General features: G+C 40.4%; 1 long non-coding RNA gene across 1 annotated transcript; it reads left to right on the top strand.

Annotated features, from left to right (window-relative positions):
* The first annotated feature begins 3,540 nt into the window (after window positions 1-3,540).
* On the top strand, window positions 3,541-7,013 carry LOC108507666. The gene is made up of 3 exons (XR_001878219.1): window positions 3,541-4,949; window positions 5,306-5,416; window positions 6,375-7,013. It is a non-coding gene; the product is annotated as an uncharacterized LOC108507666 (long non-coding RNA).

Raw genomic sequence — 7,013 nt, 5'->3', positions numbered from 1 at the left:
AAGCTGGAGGCTGGATTGGCCAGTCTTTAAAAAGAGTGAAGGATTGTCCCTGTAATCCCACGATAAGGGCATTCCCTGGACAAGGAGAGGGCTGGAGGTTGATCCATGCTCCCCGTATCAAGTGCAAAACCCAGTGGAATCCTAATTACTGCTCTGCTATGACACATTTATCATCTCTCTTCCCTACCCACTCTCTCCACTCAGTGTTTCATGAGACAAGAACCCAGTTGAGGATGTCAGCCCTGTCATTGCATTCCTGGTGTAGAGAGGGACAAAGGCATGGCAATGCTTATTTGCTTTGTCCATGAATGAAATGCACTGCTCCGAGGTTGTTATAAGAAGAAAAATAGCAGCAAGAACTTCCACTTCTATTTCGACAAGTTTCTATGTTTTTAAAGGAAAGTGTAAGTTGTCTGCCTGTGTTAAAAGTGTTTCTGAGTCCTGCAGGGCTGTGGATCCTGTCTGAATAAAAACAACTAACACTGATTCCGTAGAGACACCTGAGGAACATGAAATTTTATGCACTTTTTCACATTTCCTACTGGTTAGTTAAGATGATCTTTGAATTATACAGAAACTGAGTGCTTAAAATAGGGCTTCTGTAAATTCTGTGGAGGGATGTGGGTGTTGAAAAGCCAAGCATCACCATGTTTTAGTCCTGGCTGCAGTGACAATGCTGGCATTCTCAGCTTGCTTTTTTTTCTTGTGAATTATTTTAGTAGTGCCAGTGGATAAGAATGAGTAATTATGGAGGTGTCACAGCAGCACAATAATTAGGATTGCATTGAGCTTTGCAGTTAAATTTTATGCCTAATGCTCCCATGCTGTCCCCCATCAGTGCACTGCATTTGAAGTACAGCTACAATTAAACCATCATAAAACAGAGTACACAACCAGACAAAATGATCAAAAGGAACCTGAATCCATGTGGTCTTAGTCAGGAATGACTTTCTTATGACATTGTCTGTTCTTGCTATAGGTTGTAGGCATCCAAGCTCTTCAGTTTCGTAATTTCCCACTCTGCTCCTCTATTAATGTTAAAGTATGTCACCTTGGGCCCTATTATTTGTCCAATTGCAACATCCAATATGACACAATAGAACTATAAATAATTTTGGCTCTGTTTATGCTTGAATAGATCAACATGCCTGAGATGCCTAGGCACAGTTTATGAACACAGCTCTGTAATAATCCTTGGGATATAAGGCCAGTTCTCTTTTTGAAATATACACTGGGCTTTTTTTCCTATAGATTGGATATTCACATCAGTGTTGTTTTCCAGGAAGCCAGCAGAACATGAATGAAAAAGTCTCACAGTGCTGTTGAAGTCCAGAACAACTGCAAAATTCTGCTGGTATTTGAAGTAACCTCAGGGTATTTTTGGCTTGGGCTTGTTTTCTATAGCATTTGTTCATCTCTTTTTTTCCTGTGGTATTCTGCATAAGGCAAGCAGTAGCATCCACCTGCTGCCATACAGACAAGAGGGAATATATGCCTTAATTTGGGGTGTTAAAAAAGTAAATGAAACCCCTATGTACTTATTGAATTAAACATAAGTGACTAATGATTCAGGTTTGGAGTTTAGGTTCTCAGGTCTGCTTGAAACACCTACATTCCCTATCAAAGAATGTAGGGTTGCAGACATGCCCCAGAGCAATTATTTCTAGGTAGCTTTGTGGGGGTCAGGATCTATAATCCAGCTCATTATTCAGGTGCTGCCTGGGAGGGAGGTGGAAAGGCTTTCTCTGTTGTACTTTTTTCCAAGCATTTAGGACCCGGGCAAGAAGATGAAGGAAAAGATGAGGAAGGGAGGATTGTGGCAGCTGAGAGAAAGGAGTGCAAGAGGTGACTCGGGAAGGGGCCCTAAATCAAGTGGAGGTGAGAAAGCAGCAGGTGTCCACGGAGAAGGCAATTGTGCAGTGGTGGTCTGGGAACAGTCAGCACATTGTTGCCTGCAGCCCCCAGTCCACACGGCCCTGAAGGAGGACTGGGAATCAGCGCCGGCGTGAGGGAACCAGCGCCCAGCTGGCACTGCTCAGCAGGGAATCTGAGTGGGCACAAGGATGTGCCCACTCCATGCCCTGGAGGGCCTGTGCTAGCACTGATTTTCTGTGAGTCGGGATTCCTCAGGTAGCTCATAGCCTTGGATGAAAGGGAAGTGAACTGTTCAGTAACCACGTTGTTTGGGTCCAGTTTCCCTGTGCTGGCATGGAAGGGTCTCAGTTCATGTGTGTACCTGTATCCACAGTGGGACATTATCACCTTGTTTGCTGGCACTGACAGTCGGCACCTCCTTGACTTGTCCTTTTCCAGACAGACTGCCTTAGTGCTGGGGTCTACTTCTGCAAAGTTCTGGGGCTCCATGCAGCAGTAACAGAGGGCTTGTGCTATCCAGAGACTCACATTTGTGGGTCTGCTGCAAATGAATCCAGCATCCTGATGTAAGGCTGAGCAGGGAACCCAGCAGCATGTTTTCATTTTATTTACTAGGTGTTCTGCTTGTAAAACTGTTCTTGCCTTCAGAAAATCCCTGATTTCTGATAAACTCTTCAAACTTAGTGAAGTTCTCATTTATAAAGGCCTTACTTCAGGAGGAAGATGGGTTACTACAGTATTTGCAGGCACATGTTCTGTTCCAGAAGATATTTTATTGCCTGAAAATACTGTTTATTTTATTTTCCCTATAGCCTGCAACACATTGCAGACAAAAATATATTTTATTCTATGATATTTTGTAATAAATTAGATGTTATTTATTCTATTTTTCTTACACTTTGCACTAAAAAAGCACGAATATATTCTAATAACTCATTAAATGACAATCATTACAGTAGATTAACTTAAAAACATTAGTGAAAACACTGTAAATTGCACTGAGGCCAAAATGTGCACAATCATTAAAGTTTACCAAAGGATGCCATCTAGAGGACTTTGACAGAGCAGAAATAACACTTCAGTGTCTTCAGAGAAACATCAGTACAGCATCTCTGTAAGTATTTTGCCTTAACTGTGCATAATCTTAGTTAAGACTCAGCTTTCTGCATGAAACCATGGGCAGGTGTGCTGGTGACAGGGAATAAACTGAGGTTAGTTTCATCATTTTTTTTTGATGAGAAAAAGCAATTTAAAATGGTGTGCAGTTAAGAGGTTAGAATTTTTATCTTCTGTGTATGCAGCAAGACTTGCAGTTTTCATTCGCTTCATCTTTTTGACGTAGAACATAAAAAAGGCTTTTCAAGTGGTGGTGCATAATAAATATTTGCGTCATCTTTACAGTAAATGTCTTCTAGTGAATATAGATGAGTGAAACTATCTAAAATGTGAGGAATGATTTTTGTTCCTAGGCCTGCCCGTGTCTTAACAGGCAGTGAAACAAAGCGTCATAATTTTGAAAGCAAAGAAAACAAAAAAAATAGAGTAGCAATAATAGTGTCCATGAGGTTCATTCTGTAACAACCCTACAAGAAAAAACATAGTCAAGTCCACTTTTTTTTTTACTTTCCACTAAAATATATGTAATTCTTAATTTAATTCTTCATCAATTAAATATGTGAGGTCTTTGTCAGGATGGCAATTGGCATTTAATTTATGTGGCAGCACTGTAGTGGTGTTACTCCCTTAGAACCTGGGAAAATGGGCTTTGGAACACGTTTCACAGGGTCAGAAAGAGGAGGAGTGCCAAGTAAACATTATCTTTTGGGTTTGAACTCACTAATGCTGTTGATCCAGGGGTTTCCTGTTCCAAAGACAATCCTGAACCTCTGGGTGAGAGAGGGAAAATGAATATTATAGCATGTATCCTACTCTGTCTTCCATAAGTATCTGCTGGGCTGCCTTTTAAATTGAAGTTTTCTGATGAGAATACATGGGGAAAAAATTCCATTTTCTGGGAAGACTTGAATTTATACCTTGTAACTCCTGATGGTTCATTTCTGAGAGGAAGAGAAGGAGAGACTGGGAAATGGAAGGAAGTGACCTCTGGTTCTCTATTGAATGGGCTGAGAATTTAAAATGGCACAAAAGTGTGTCTCAATTTCCTTTGTACGTTTAAAAGACTGTAAGGCAGAAATTTGGTCCATTTTAATCTTTATTTTTAGGGTAGAATCGAAGCAAGTAGTCCCAGCAGGACCCTCCCTGTTTGAACACAGAGATGTTACGCAGGGACATGTAGAAATCTGTCTTGGGCAATTCTGAGCTTTGATTCAAGTTTGAGGTGACTAATTGTGAACTGCTTTCACCTTGTCATGAGGAATAGAAACGGGGAGAAGATTGATTATGAAAGGATTTTCTTCATTTCCTCTTTTCTTTCTCACTTTGGCTTCAATCTAAATGATGTAGTTGGGTGCACCCGTTATTGAGAAGGGATCAAATATTGCATTCTGATAATAAAAGTAGAGTCGAGTCTGTGACAGAAATCCCAGCTGATATAAAAGAAGATTTCTGAGCGTGGCTTTGTAGAGGAAAAAAAAAAAAAAGAAAAGAAGATTTTACGCTTTGGGGAGTCTCAGAAATAGGCAGCAGGGAATAAATTGTGATGGTTGTTTCAATCTAGATTTCTGTCAGGAGAAAAATCAGTCTGAGCCACTGAGGAATAAGGCAGAGAGAAGCTCAGGTATCCAGTTGGGTTTGGTCCTTCCTAACCAAAGAAAGAAGCCAAAATGTGTTATTTGGATTGCAGTGCAGCGTGAGAGTGGAGGAGATGACATGTGTGCACAGGCTTTCTGGTTTCATGAAAAGTTCTCTAATATTTCTCCCTCATTTCAGCAGATCACTATTACAAAAGCTGATGGTCAGAGGTTCCCGAAAGCAGCTGGCACAGAGGTAATGTCAGAGGGGCAGGGAGTGATGTTCACCCTTGGATGGAATTGTGCTTCTGGAAGTGCATGGAAAGGGCCTGGGAAGCAGCAGAGCTGCAATCAGCTCCACAACCTAGATATGGACATTAACAAGTAATTAAAACTTGATTTCCTCCTCCATCTTCCCCTGCGCTGTTCCTAACCTACCTTCAAAAATAGCCTTAGACACTGGTTATGAATATTAACCTTTCTGCTGCTACAGAGAAAAACACAACATGTGGTGGTGGATTAATAATTAAAATCAGGAAACTAAGAGCACAAGCACTCGAGGGAGCCAGCAGCAATAATGTTATTGAAACAGGCAATTTAAGAGTCAGAATTTCTCAAATAATTTAAATGTTAACTTTTAAGATGACCTATAAAAGATGAAACAAAGTATAAATCATCAGCAACTACGCTAACTTTTTGCGTAATTGGAAGTTAATAATTTTCCTCTTTCTCTGTTTTAGGAGGAACAGTAAAGCCTCAGAAGCTCAGAAACCCTCTTAAAGGGGGAGTACACAAATAAGTGAGACTTGAGCACTCTAAGTAATATAAACATTGCAGCCAGAGGAGAAAAGGTGAGAAAAAAAAATAAGTTAGGGTTTTCCCTACAACCAGTCCTGCCCTTTTATAAAGTGGCCTGAGTGTCTCTATGGTGTGTTATAGGCACTGGTACACCTGAACAAAAGCCATGTAGGTTTTGTGAGGACTTGTGGGAATTGCTAACCTTGTTCTGAATTTGTGGGGTTTTTTTATTTTTTTAACCCAGGCAATTTTTTTTGTTGTTGCTGTTGTTGCGTGTTTTGGTTTGCTCTCATTTTTGTTCTACCTCTTACTTGTTGAGGAGAGTTTGATCTGCTGGCATTCCCCTGTAATAAATTGTTCTCCAAGCCCCTTCCTTGCTTTGCCTTTGGACTGGGCACCCAAGACCCTTCAGATCTTGGGAAAAAATCTCCTCTGGGACACGTGTCACACACTGGGTTCTCAACAAAGCCAATTCCTCCATAGAGAAAGATTGTTTTAACCTTACTGCATGGTCCTGTCTTGTACAAAGTAAATGTGAAAGTCTGAGCCAAGTCTATCCTCTCTTCTGAATCTGAAGCTGCATCCATGACATTTTCTGGTGACAGCTCTTGTCGGGTTTCTATTCTTTTCTTTTTAATTTGGATATGGAGGTCATTATCAAAATATTAATTATCTCTTCAGTTTTCCAGGTGCTGCCACTTTGAGTACCTGTTTGCACTGAGGGGTCTCTAGATGTGCTTCAGAGGAAGCCTGCTAAAATTTCACAACCCTGCTGTTTCTCAAAGAGGACAGACCTCAGTGTCTCTCAGATACTGGGCTCCATAATAGAGTTTTTTCATTAATAGTGACTAACAATGGGAAAGGCATTAAATCTCAGGGATCTAAAATGAAAAAGATGAGAAGCAAAAAGCTTTCACACAGCGAATTTAACTCCATGTATGTTAAACAAGGCATTATTTTTATCCTCTGCATTATTCTTCTGAATTATTGTATCCTTCTGGTTACCCACAGAAGCAAGAAAGCAGGAGAGCTAATGTTTCACACCAAAGCCCTGAATTCTTCAGGAATGTTAAAGAAGCACCATAATTTTCCCCTTTTCTATAAGAGTTGAATATTGCTTATTTGAAAGTTGTCTCCTCTGCCTTTTCTCCGTCCAAATGGTCTTACTGGTGTCACATAGATTGAAAGTAACTAACCAAGGTAAGTCCCCATTGTCAGAGAATTGAGGGGCAACACTGTGCAATGTTTTCTCTGGAGTTTTTTTAATTGGGACCCTGCCTGTGTGCTACATGTCCTTTTGATTTTCAGCAAGCTTGATTTAAATCATAACACTGGAAGTAAAATGTGTATGTGGGGGGGGGAAGGTTTTTCGAGTAGTCTGAGTAACGAAAGAATTTATAATAGAAAATAAAACCTTTCAAGTTTCTTTTTCCCTCTTCATCATTTGTGTGGTTAGTCTGCTGCTAAAAGTATTTATGCTCCTATCTCTAGTCTTTCTAATTGTGAGCATGTTGCCTTTTCCCCCTGCCATGCCGTGCTTTTTAATTCTACTTGTTGCTGTAGCATCCAGAAGCAAATAACATGATGAAAACCTCTTAATGCACTTTACTGTACAGCAAAACAGGAAGACATAGTTTTTCCAGTCTCCAA

This window comes from Lepidothrix coronata, unplaced genomic scaffold (genome assembly GCF_001604755.1).
Source record: "Lepidothrix coronata isolate B3197 unplaced genomic scaffold, Lepidothrix_coronata-1.0 Scaffold264, whole genome shotgun sequence".
Lineage (NCBI taxonomy): Eukaryota > Metazoa > Chordata > Aves > Passeriformes > Pipridae > Lepidothrix > Lepidothrix coronata.
The sequence above is the reverse complement of the archived record's forward strand: the minus strand, read 5'-3'. Positions and strand labels throughout refer to the sequence as shown.